Below are 13,828 nucleotides of genomic sequence, written 5' to 3'. Positions count from 1 at the left end.
CAGGTAAGGTTTAAATATTATAACAGACCTGTACCGGGCTCCGGAACTAAAATGTGGGCCCGATACCAACAAGATCAAATCATTTAAATTATTGCATTTTCAGTCTTATTAATTTTCTTCAAATATTCATTCCTCGGGCTAGGAACCTCGGAATTCGAATCCGGGCATACGCCCAGGTCCCATATTTTACTACGGACCCTCCAGGACCGTCGCTACACGGGTGCGGGTCCGTTTATCCAAAATGTTGATCGAAGTCAACTAAAATCAGCTTTTTAAGCCAAAAATCATCATTTCTTAAGTTTTTCACATAAGGGCTTTCCGGATATAGCTCGGACTGCGCACGCAAATTGAGGAGAGATAAAATAAGGTTTTCAAGGCCTCAGAATATGGAATTGAACTCTAAAACAAAAGATGATCCTTTGGGTCATCACACTGTTATTATTGTTTGCTAGGTCTACTGCAACAGTATAGTAATTTCATATATATATATATATATATATATATATATAGTTCTAGAATGAAGAATATTTCCCATGCAACAAAATTTTATACACCATAACTCATATAAACTACAAAATAACATTGAAATATCCAACTAGCATTTTCCATATACAAAAACAAAGTATAGATACATTGTTTGATCAACAATTCTAAGTTAAAATAGATGAGTTTGCTTACAAAGAGTTGTAAACTAAAAATATCCTGGAACATAATGAGAAAGTCTAGAAATGATCAACAACACTCAAGTAAGGTCTTCATTACTGCTTTCATCAGCAACCGTTGACCTACAAATGACGATCAATAAATGATTAAACAAAGAAAATTTTAAGATGTTTGAATCACAAAGTAATTGATTCGTTATCAGTGCTTTACCTAACAAAGTTGAACTCTATTTATAGTCACAGTTCCTTATGTAAGAGCAACAACAAGCAAAAATACAGCAACCCATTTGGAGAGTAAAGAGGCTAACAACAGATGAATACTTGTAATTAATTATACAGTCAGTTTATATAACTTACACTGATTGTTCGAGAGCTACGGAAAACATTACTAATTGTTGTGTTAAAACAGGTAATCTATATTTTTCTCAATAGTTAGAGTTGAATGTAACTTTTCATAATAGACGAAGACTTTCACTTGTCTCTTATTATTTTCTAACTTTCCAAATTCTTACAATTTTCGGCAGAGTTTCCTTTGTAAATAAGACTATCCCAAATATTTTAACCTGCTCAAAATATCATTATTCCATGCACACAAAATCCTAATCATTTGTTATCTCAAACAAGAAGCTAAATAGTTTCTATCTTTCAATATTTCCATAAGACAACTGACAGGTTCTGCATTTTCAAATGACATTTGTATCCAAAGCCTCCAACTCCATTTCAAAGCAACTCAGTCTAACAGAAGACCAAAATAATGAAGGAACACTCTAGCTCCTATCACTTTACACTGCAGAATCTAACATTTGACAATTGAAAATAAAGGAACATACACGCACATGCTAAATGACATATATGTGTACAGATGCAGCAATCAAAGGCCACTTCACTATGCTAACTGACACATAAAACACTCCCCGAAAGTCCAGAATCAGCAATAGGCAAACGATATAATTCAGCTCTCCAAAAACAACTATATTAACAGATTATTTCAACAATCTACCTTAACATATTCGAACATTGTTACATCACAAAACAATAACATCTAAACACTATATTTTTCAACCTGCCCAAGTAACAACCACTCCACTCGCACCTTATTTAAATAATTAAGTACAACAGATAAAGTACCAACCTAAGACATCAGCAACTCATAAAAACTATTAAACTGTCAATGAGTTAATACCTGTAATGAGCTGGCCTTCTTTGATGCTGCCAGTAGATGGATTGGTTGCAAAGTTATTTGTTGTGAAGATGAAACTTTTCCTGGTGAATTATCACCCAATGCCGCTAGAATAATGTTAGCATCAATATTAATTCCTGAATGTTGAAGTCGTGCAAGAACATCCACACCAACTTCTTGACGAATAGTTGTCTTTTGTTCCTCAATTTGTTCTTCCATTCTTTGTATTTCCTCCTCCATTTTTTGCAAATAATTTGTAGAATTTGAAGAGTGTTCAAAACATTCTACTTTCCATCTCAACAAAGTTCTTGTAACCCCCCGTCTATACAACCTCAAACGTCTTGGATATTCAACTCCCATGACAGATGCAAATGCCTCTACGGACTCATTGCCATTTTCAGTTTGTTGTACTTCAATATCCTCCATTTTATCCCGCAAAGCAAATTCAAAAATATTAAATTCATGTAAATAACAAGTAAACTAATAGAAATATACAATTGATCTCGATATAACAATAGTTAAGTATAATTCGCACAATTTTACTAGTTGTGTCTTCATCCGAGCACATGTATGACCATCCAGCTTTTCTTTTTCTTGTAGCTACAAAGACTCCCTTTGGTGAAAAAGGATCCGAAGTTTCCTTATCATTTTTCTAGTCACATGGAAGTGCATTAGTATTCCCGATGATCTGCCATAAACTAAACATGAGCCAAAACTGAGAATTTGTTTTTCATGATTTGCTAGTTACACAGCAACTTAGAGCGAACTAAAGCAAAACTACTTTTTCCAGCAGTCTGAGGATTCTTCAACTTTTTTCGGTTCTCAATATTAGTTTTGAACATTTTCTGCAAGAAGAAAGAAGCACCAAACAACATCTTACAAGTAGAACCTGAGAAGTATACAGTAAACACAATAGAAGAAAAATGGAAGAACAGTGAAATAAGAAAAAAAATAGCAGCAACATGGGGAGTATATGCAGCAGTGGCAATAAAGACCAAAGACAAGGAGCTAGAGTACTATATGTTACCTTTCAGAATATTTTTCTTGTTGATCTGATGCCTAAAGCTTTATCCGTTTTCAACAAGAGTACTATATGTTTATCCATTTTCAACGAGCAGCTAGAGTATCATAGAAAGATATGGTATATCGATTTCAACAACAAGAAGATGCCTAAAACTTTTCTATCGAATCAATATAGCGGTTGTAGGTACACATCAATATCATTTCCCGGAGATGATGGACATGGGATGATCATTGACAACATTATATACTCTGGCTTCATGCAATCCAAGGCGAAAGATTATAATTCATTAACATAACAGGCCACGTACTATGGGAGATGCTCATTGTTCGAAATGGGTCGAAACCATCACTTGAAAACCCAATCTAACATTACGAGGGTCGCTAGAGAATTCAGGGTGCAATGAGTCGAAATCCTTCCAAGCATCACCATCAGCAGGATATCTTATATTTCCATCATTCGATCGTTCAGTGGCGTGCCATCTCATAGCTGTAGCTATTTCAGGACACATGAATATCCTCTAAAGCCTAGGCTTCAACTGAAAGTACCTTAAAACCTTTACAGGGATTTTGGACTTTTTATTAGTCAAGACATTAACAACATTCTTCCATCTAGAAGACCCACACACAGAACAAGTATCAGCATTTACATTGTCATTCCAAAAAAACATGCAATCATTAGGACATGCATGCATTTTTTCATAATCAAGACCCAAATCTTTTATCATGCGTGTTGCCTAGTAGAAAGACTCGGGTAGCTGAGTAAATGGGATGGACTCTTTTAATAACTCCAAAAAGTCAGAGAATGCCACATTACTCAACTCATGAATGCATTTAAACAAGTACAATCAAATCATAAAACGCAGTTTAGAGAAATTCTCACAACCCAGATATAATTCTTGTTTCCCTTCTTCCACTAATTTAAAGAATCTTTTTGCATCTTTAGATGATCTCTCCCTCACTCCATGTCCCAAATTATCACCGAAATTTCGAAATGTATCATGAAGTAGTCCATCAATATTATCATGTATGTCAGAACCTTCATCATTATTGCTTGGGCATCGAGTTTTTCTCGAGGAAAACCCTTCCTAGTGGAAAACCCATTTGGTGTATCCATGAACAAACCCATTAACGATCAAGTGATCCTCCACCACATTTCTGTAATGACAAAAACAATTAGCTCACTCTTTGCAAGGGCATGATATTTCATTTCCTTGGGAAGCTCGTTCAAACGCCTTATCTAGAAATTCATTCACTCCCTGTATGTACTCGTCAGTTGACCTACTAAGGCCCATCCACCTTTTATCTTCATTATCCATTATATTGATTTTATCCTACATGACACCAAAATAACCAAAAAAATTAAATTTATACTTTTAATATGAAAAATCAGATAAAAAGAAAGAATAGCAAAAAGATCCAAATATTCTCGAACTTATATGAATTTCATTTTTGCGAAATTTACATAGCACATAATATCACCTTTTCCATTATGACAAAGTTATTGCATGCTAATACTACACGAGAGTCCAAAAATAAAACTAATAGGTCCTTAGACTTCATCAGACTCTACAAGATTCTCTACGAGGGTTTTCCACTCTTCAAATTTTCAGCTGTGGTCCAAATATTTCAGATCTTGAACCTGCTATTCCAGAACACAGAGTACATACAAACATGCATCTGAATTGTTTTTGCTACATTACAACACTTCAATTGGTTAATCAGACTTATTATTCCATAAGCACATTATTTCAATGATGCTCAATTTAGAATTATGTTATTTAAATACCCAAGTCACACATCAATCAAATGCAATCCTTTTACATTCTTAAGAAATTACTTATCTAGATGTAGATAAAAGGTTAAGCAAATTCCATTATTAAACCAAATATTTTGCTTCTAGCACCTTAATATTTGGAACTTAAAGCATGGTCCTCGACACATTAAACATGAGACTCTTAGGAGTTTTCAGGATTAATACAGCATTCAAGAAGCGTAAATATTTAAATCAACTACTCTACATACGACTACCACAGAAGAAATAAAGAAATGGCATCAAAGGCTACTACTTTACACGTAACTAACACATAGGAAGCTAAAAACAGTATCGACGAGAAACTAACCAATTTGCGAAGCTCAGAATTAATAAGAAAATTATAAATCCAAATACTGATAAACGAACAGAGCTTGGGAAGTAATAAATAAGCCAAACAAACATCAAAATACTCAGTGATAAATATTTTGAACGGCATCAACAAGAAATCAATACTCGAATCTTCACGCTCCGAGATCGCAAGAACCTCTAAAGATTCCGTGCAATGTACTCGTATCGAGAGAAATAAAAGAAACCAAACTTTGTAGTGGCTCACAGCTAGCAAAGCAGTAGCTGAAAAGCAGTGAATACAGTATATCCTAGTAATATTACAACAATGGTGAAGAGCAGTGGTCCTAAAGCCATCCCCATTGCCTTAAGAACAATAGTATTTATAGCTAAAAATTATTAACACTCTAAGTTAAAAGGAAATAAATTAAGGCTAAAAATGAGTATTTTACAAAATCAATTAGCAGAAGTTGGAGGCCACAACTTTTAAGAAGTAAAATAATCAGAGAAAGAAAAAAGAAGCAGCTAAACGATTTTCAGAATAACGAAAAAGACAGCGAACATCAAACATCGATAGCGAACATCGAATAAGGGAAAATCTTATGGTTTCTAACACAAAATCAAAACCTAACAAATAAATTCCCCAATTTTGTAAACTAAAAATCACAAAATATATCATATAATACAAACAAAACAGAAGCAAAATAATGGGTTTATCAGAAATATTATCAAAGAAAGAAAACAGAAGGAGCAATGAAATAATTTTTCAGACTAGGGAAGAAGAAGGCGAAAATCGAATAGTGATAGCGAACATCGAACAGGGTAAACAACCGATAGCCTACGTCGGAGATTGCGGTATGTTGGCCGATAATGGTGGTCCTTCATTGAAAGTTTTTGTCCTTTGCCGTAGCTGGTCGACAGAGTTTGTTAGTGTGTTCTAGGTTGAGGAACAGAGAGAGACGATACAACATTGTGTTTGAGATTTTGGGAGTCGCTGAAACAAAACAGTCGATGTGTTCTAGTTGAGGACCGTGTTTTATATTTTAGAGTTATTAAAATATTAGTGGGATCATCTATTTTTTAAATAAATACATAGGAGGGTAAGTAAGGAGGGAAACTAAACCGTCTCGATAGGCTTTTTTCTCACTAAGCCGATCCCACAAACAACCCAATTGTATCGCATTTCAAAACCGTCTCCATATCTTTACTTATGGTGACAGTTACTACACTATTGGACCGATCATCCTTCAGAAGTGTTCCAGAAGCGTTTTGACACAGTGGGACGGTTAAAAGTTAAAACCATTCCAAAATATGATCTACTATAACAGTTACATAATCGCCCAAAAACCGTTCCAATAAATTCATTTTCTAGTAGTGATCTCTGCTTGTAATTTCCATGGTTTATTTGTAACGACCCGGCCAGTCGTTTTGAGTGTATTAGCTTCAATCCCCTATTTACTGCTTCCACCATATCTTTTTCTGCTTATGTGACTTGCCGAGAGGTTCTTTTTTTGGATTCGGAGTGATTTGGGAAACTTAGTCCCTAAAACGGAAGCTTGAGTTCTAGGATTTTGACTATAGTTGGAACTGTGTGGAGACGACTTCGGAATGGAGTTTCGTTGGTTTCGTTAGATCCGTTGGGTGATTTTGGACTTAGGAGGGCATCCGGATTGTATTTTGGAGGTCTGTAGCTAAATTAGGCTTGAAATGGCAAAATTGAATTTTTTGGGGAAGGATGACCAGAAGTGGACTTTTTGATATCGGGTTCGGATTCTGATTACGGAAGTTGGAGTAGGTCCATTATGTCGAAAATGACTTGCATGCAAAATTTGAAGTCAACTGGACGTGGTTTGATAGGTTTCGGCATCGGTTGTAGAAGTTTGAAGTTTAAGTTCATTAAGTTTGGATTGGAGGGTGATTCGTGTTTTTGTTGTTGTTTGGCGTGTTTATAGGGCTCGACTAAGTTTGTATGGTGTTTTTAGGACTTATAGGTATTCTTGGTTGAGATTCTGAGTGGCTCGGGTATGTTTCGGGATGAGTTTTGAGCAAGTCCGGACATTTCGGCACTCTAATGCTATTCTGGTACCTTAGGAAGTGCGGGGGCACATTTTGAAGTGCTAAGAAAAAGTGCGGACCGCAAAGAAAAGTGTGGACCATAGAGGAAAAGTGCGGACCGCACAATTCTTCTCGCGGCCGCAAATCGTAGATTTTGCAGGTTCGATGGTCTGGGAAGCTTATATAAGGAATTTGGAGATGATCCAAAAATGAAAGTTGTAGCCCGTTGTGTCTAGTTGCCATCAAGGTAAGTAAATATTCATTTGGACATTTTGTAAAGAAAGTTATGGCCAATATACTAAAGCCTAGTAGTGCAGATTTTGTTGAAGTACGGCCGCTCAATTTGGATCGCGGCCACAGAACCTGGGATGTGCGACCGCACCAAAAAATGTGTGGTCAGCACTTTGGAGGGCAGACCGTGTACTATATAAATGAGGGTTAGGGTACTATTTCACATATGGACTTTGGGAGCTCGGTTTGTGGCATTTTTTCGTGGGGTTTTCAAGAAAATCATCAGGGTAAGTGATTCTAACTCAGATTCGGTTAATATACATGAATATATCATTGGTTTCATCATTTAATTAGTACTTTGAGATGGAAATTTGGGGAAATTGTAGAAAGTTCATAAACTATAATTTGGGGATTTAAAGGTCGAGTTGTGATTGGATTTGACTAATTTTGGTATGGTTGAACTTGTGGTCAAATGGGTATTCGGATTTTATGACTTTTACCCGATTTCGAGACGTGGTCCCAGGTCGACTTTTTGGTGCAATTTTCTAATTTCTTTCTTAAGCCTTGATTTCATTTATTAGATTAGTTTCTTATAGTTGTATTTATGGTATATAATTGCTTTTGGCTAGATTTGCGCCATTTGGAGTCGGATAATCGTGGAAAGGCATTGTTACTGATTGATTGAGCTCTTGCCTAACCTTGTGTGGGGGAACTCCCCTTAGGATTTGGTACTATTGTGTTATGTGAGTGTCGTTTACGCGAGGTGACGAGTGCGTACACTGGCTATTTGCTATAAAAATTTGGTTTTACTGAGTAGTAACCTGTTTTCATTTTAATTGAGTTATACTAGCATGTGTAGTTATCCTATTTAGTCTAATATCGCATATCTACGCGCTTTAACTGCTTATTTGAACTCTGTGCAGCATGCCTAGTTGATTTCTTATTTTTCCTTGATTGATAAGTCTTAACTATAGAGTTCTTACTGTTAATTGTTGTACTTATCGGTTCGAGTTGTGTGTTTACTTTTGGGACTACGAGGCGGTACCTCGGGAGATCCCGCTACATATTTACTTTTGAGACTACGAGGGGGTACCTCGGGATATCTCCCTGCACATTTACTTTTGAGACTACGAGGTGGTACCTCGGGAGATCTCCTTGCATATTTACTTTTGGGACTATGAGACATTATCTCGGGAGATCCCCTATTGTTTATTCCCTATGTGTTGTACTGTTATTTGGTGTGTTTTCCTCTTTGTTAATTCCAGTCTCTTATTACAATGCAATATTTTTCTGCCTTATTTATTTTATATATACTAGCAGGGCCGTGACCTAACCTCATCATTATTCGATCGGGGTTAGGCTTGAACTTACTAGGTACCGTTGTAGTATACTCATGCTACTCTTCTGCACATGTTTTGTGTGCAGATCCATGTACTTCTTACCACCAACGTCATTAGTGAGCAATGAGATTCTGAGACTTCAAGGTATATCTTTCAAGTCCGCAGACCTCGCAGTCCCCCTCTATCCCTCCTTTGTCATTTTCCTTTCCGTACCTTTTTATTAGACTGGTGTATGGAGATACTAGCTTTCTTCTGTAGCTTATGACTTATGATATTTTGGGTTTTAGGAAAATACGGAGTATACTCGAGTGTTGGTTCTTGTACGTGCCGAGTGGCATTTTTACCAGTTGCAGTTAGTTGTTGAAGTTTTGCTCTCATTTTTTTGTTATTTTCCGCAAATATTAGGCTTACCTAGTTGTAGAGACTAGGTGGAATCACGACATCTCACAGAGGGAGGATTGGGCCGTGACAAGTTGGTATCGGAGCTCTAGGTTCATAGGATTCATGAGTCACAAGCAGGTTTAGTAGAGTCTCGCGGATCGTTGCGGAGACGTCTGTACTTATCTTCGGGAGGCTATGTAACTGTTAGGAAAATTTTACTTCTTTTGATTCCTTATCGTGCAAAATTATTAACTTCGAAATTCTAAACTTCTGTCTTCTATTCTCTCATAGATGGTAAGGACACGTACAACCGGATCAGATAACCAGGCACCCACGTCCCCTGATACAGCTGCGAGAGGCCGGGGCCAGGATAGAGGCCGAGGGCATCCACGTGGTGTAGCCAGAGCACCCACATGAGCTGCTATAGAGGAGCCAGCAGTAGCTCCAGTCGGAGCGCAGGTACCTGAGACGCCTGTTACCGCACCAGCTCTTCAGGAGACACTTGCACAGTTCCTGAGCATGTTCGGTACTCTAGCTTAAGCAGGTTTGATTCCCCTTGCTCCTGCCATATCTCAGGCAGAGGGAGGAGCACAAACTCTCGCCGCCCGCATCCCAGAGCAGCAATTTCAAGTCGATCAGGTTCCAGAGGTTATATCGATGTTGCCAGTAGCCCCAGTTCGGCCTGAGGGTAGGGCAACAACTTCTGAGGAGGAGGAGCTCTAGCTCGAGAGGTACAAGAAGTACCACCCTCCTACTTTCAGTGGCTTGGCGATAGAGGATGCCCAGGGTTTTCTTGAGAAGTGCCACCGTATCCTCCGTACTATGGGTGTAGAGGAGCCGAGTGGGGCTTCTTTTACTGCGTTCCAGCTTAGTGGAGCAGCCTATCAATGGCGGCGTGCTTATGAGTTGGACAGTCTGGCTGAGGCAGTTTCACTTACTTGGACCCAATTTTCGAATATGTTCATAAGGGAGTATGTTCCCCAGAGTCTCAGAGATGCGTGGTGCGCCGAGTTTAAGCAGTTGCGCCAGGGTGCTATGACTATGCGGTTCGCTTCACTGATTTGGCTAGGCATGCACCAGCCTTGGTTGCTATAGTTCGTGAGAGGGTCCGTCGGTTTATCGAGGGGCTTCATCCCAACATCAGGATTTGCATGGACCGGGAGTTGGAGGGTTTAACGAGAGGCTCCATCCCAGCATCAGGATTAGCATGGCCCGGAAGTTGGAGATGGATATCTCGTACCATCAGGTTGTGAGTATTGCTAGGAGAGTGGAAGGAATGCTTGCTCGGAAGAGAGAGGAGAGGGAGGCCAAGAGGTCTTAAGAGACTGGCTCTTATACTAGTACTCGTGCTCCAGCTGCAGTTCCCCATGGTAGGGGCTATGTGAGTCGCCCTATTTATTTAGCACTTCTAGCCGCCAGTGGTATTTCGTCTACTCCTAGGCCCTAGGAGCCTTATTATGCACTGCCAGTTTCTAGTGTACCTGCTGCACGGGGTGCTTTCAGCGGTCAGTCCAGCAGACCTGGCCTGAGCCAGCCACAATAGCCATGCCCTCTGAGAGCTTGTTTTGAGTTTGGTGACACTTGCCATATGGTGAAGGATTGCCCCAGACTTAGGAGGGGTGCACCTCCATAGACTTCTCAGGCACCACGTGCTCCACTGTGTCCTCAGGCTATGATTATAGCATCAGCTACCACTCCACCTGCTTAGCTAGCTCGAGGTGGAGGTCGGGGAGGTAGAGGTCGCCCTAGAAGGGGAGGCCAGGCCAGATACTATGCCCTTCCTGCTCCTACAGAGGTCGTTGCTTCCAATTCTGTCATTACAAGTATTGTTCCAGTCTGTCATAGAGATGCATCAGTTCTATTCGATCCATTCTCCACTTAGTCCTATGTGTCCTCTTATTTTGCTTAGTATTTGGGTTGTATCCCATGATTCTATGAGTTCTCATGTTTATGTGTCTACACCCGTGGGAGATTCTATTGTTGTTGACCGTGTGTATCGGTCGTGTTTTGTCGTTCTTAGTGGTTTTGAAACCAGAGCCGATTTATTATTGCTCAGCATGGTAGACTTTGATATTATTTTGGGCATGGACTAGTTGTCGCCCCATTATGCTATTCTTGATTGTCACACTAAGACCATGACGCTGGCTATGCCAGGATTACCGCGGTTAGAGTGGAGAGGTAACTTAGATTATACTTCCAACAGAGTTATTTCATTTCTTAAAGTTCATCGAATGGTTTTGAAGGGGTGTGACGCGTATGTAGCTTGTGAGAGATGTTAGTATTGATACCCATACAGTTGAGTCAGTCCCAGTTGTAAGGGATTTTCGTGATGTATTTCCAACTGATCTTCCGGGCATGCCGCTCGACAGAGATATCGACTTTGTTATTGATTTATTGTCGGACACTCAACCCATCTCTATTCCTCCATATCGTATGGCTGCTCCTAAGTTGAAGGAACAATTATAGGAATTGCTTGATAAGGGCTTTATTTGACCAAGTGTGTCACCTTGGGGTGCCCCAGTCTTGTTTCAAGATGGTTCTATGCGTATGTGCATTGATTATCGCAAGTTGAACAAAGTTACAGTGAAGAAAAGGTATCCATTACCTCGTATTGATGACCTATTTGATTAGTTACATGGTTCCAGAGTGTTTTCCAAGATTGACTTGCGTTCGGGTTATCATCAGTTAAAGATTCGAGATCCAGATATCCGGAAGACTGCTTTCAGGACTCGGTATGGTCATTACGAGTTCATTGTGATGTCATTGGGCTGACCAACGCCTCAGTAGTATTTATGCATTTGATGCACAATGTATTTTGGCTCTATCTTGACTCAATCTTTATTGTGTTTATTGACAACATTCTGGTGTACTCCCGGAGTCAGGAGGAGCATGAGCAGCACCTGAGGACTGTGCTTCATACCTTGAGAGAAAAGAAGTTATATGCAAAACTCTCAAAATGTGAGTTCTAGCTAGATTCTGTGGCATTTTTGGGTCACGTAGTGTTTGTTGATACCCAATTTTTCCCTATATTTTTATATATGCAAAATACTTTCAAAATAGCATGTACAGGCATATATAAGCATGCCACAAAGTTTTGGTATTTTTCCTTTATTTTTTTTAAAAAAGATTTTAAAACCAATTTATTGTCTATTTTAATACTACAAAATTCAATAATTGTTCCCAAACTAGCATTTTTTAGTGAATAATTTATTTCATTCTCATATTTACACTAAGATATAATTGGGATAATTTTTGTATATTTTTATACATTTATTTGGTATTTTTTATGCTAATTGCATATAATTGTAATTATAGCCTATTTTACGATTAACAACATTCTATAATTATAAAATCAATTTTAGTATTTTTACATTAATATTTATATGTTATTAATCGATCCAGTACACGGGATATTTGCTGTAAAAATTCGATTTTACTGAGTAGTAACCTGTTTTCATCTTAATTGAGTTATACCATGATGTTTTATACTTCAATACCACACAAGAGGGGGGTGAGTTTTGTGGTGACCAATTTTTTGCTTAAACTGATTAGGGAAGGACCTGGTTCTTCTATGTGTTCCTTCTGCTACTCACGGAATAATAAATGTAGAAAGTAAAGAACACAAGTATTTTTACGTGGAAAACACCCGGCTCAAAAGGTGAAAAACCACGACCGACTACTCAGTTGGATTTTCCCAAACTCTCCACTAAAATCACTGAGCCAAAACAGCATTTACAAAACTCTTTGTAAACCTAAGGATTGCCTCTAATCTCGTTGTAGCACACAGCCTCTAACTGTTGCGACAACTTCAAGTTAACTCTAACTTGAATACTCTGAGTACCTATTACAATTGCCTCAAGATAAAGCTGAAAGGTACAACATAAAACACCTACTACAATTGAACTAGAAATAAAGAAAGACACATAAAACTCTTTATGGAGATGGTTCTTCAATCTGGTTCATGTAGCTTCAGGCTTGCACACTTGAGTCACACACGAATTGCTTGCAAAAAGCCTTGCTATTTTTCTCTCAATTCACGTTTAACTTCTGCATTTTTGTGCAACACCTGTAATGTGAAAACATCCTGCAATTTATAGAGTTAGTAGATGAAGAAATAACTAGAGTTCTGATGCAACTCTTCATTGGTGGAAGAGTTCTAGTTGATTTCAACTTCTAACTCCTTCCCTATCTTGGATAGTGTTATCTTTGATTAAGGAGTCCTTCTCCTTATCAATTATGCAACCTTTTCGATCAGGAGATATTAAATACATCAAGTTAAGCTTATCTCCTTCACGTGCATCCCACATGCTCGAATCTGCCCGTTTTTATGAACCTGAGGGATGGACCTGAGGGATGTACCTGGCTCATGCCTGAGTTCCTTTGTGTCAGTCTTCAAAACTAACCTTTACTTGGGCCAACAAATTCCCCCTTTTTGATGATGACAAACTCTGTGCTTTTCATACGCTTAGGCCGTGTTTAAACTCAGCTCAACATCAACACAATGTTAGAAACCCTTTTCCTTTTTATCACTTATCATCAAGGACCATGTACATTAGGTTAGAAACATCACTGTTCAAAGTGTAAATCATAACCTTTCTCCCCCTTTTGGCAACATCGAAAAGTTGCATAAAATGTGAGATAACCAGATTTTAAAACTTACTCATGTCCACTGGTGCTACTTCAAATGCAATCATGAATTAATCATCATAAATCAAGCTAAGAATTTTAACCATCAAAGAAATATAAACAAACAGTTAGAGCAAAAGACAGTGAATTTCATTGATGATTGATAAGATTCTACCACAGAGCATAAGAAGAAATAAAAATATTGGAAACATGAGCAAAAACAACAAAAAAT

Source organism: Nicotiana attenuata, unplaced genomic scaffold (assembly GCF_001879085.1).
Source record: "Nicotiana attenuata strain UT unplaced genomic scaffold, NIATTr2, whole genome shotgun sequence".
Lineage (NCBI taxonomy): Eukaryota > Viridiplantae > Streptophyta > Magnoliopsida > Solanales > Solanaceae > Nicotiana > Nicotiana attenuata.
Note: the sequence above shows the minus strand (reverse complement) of the source record.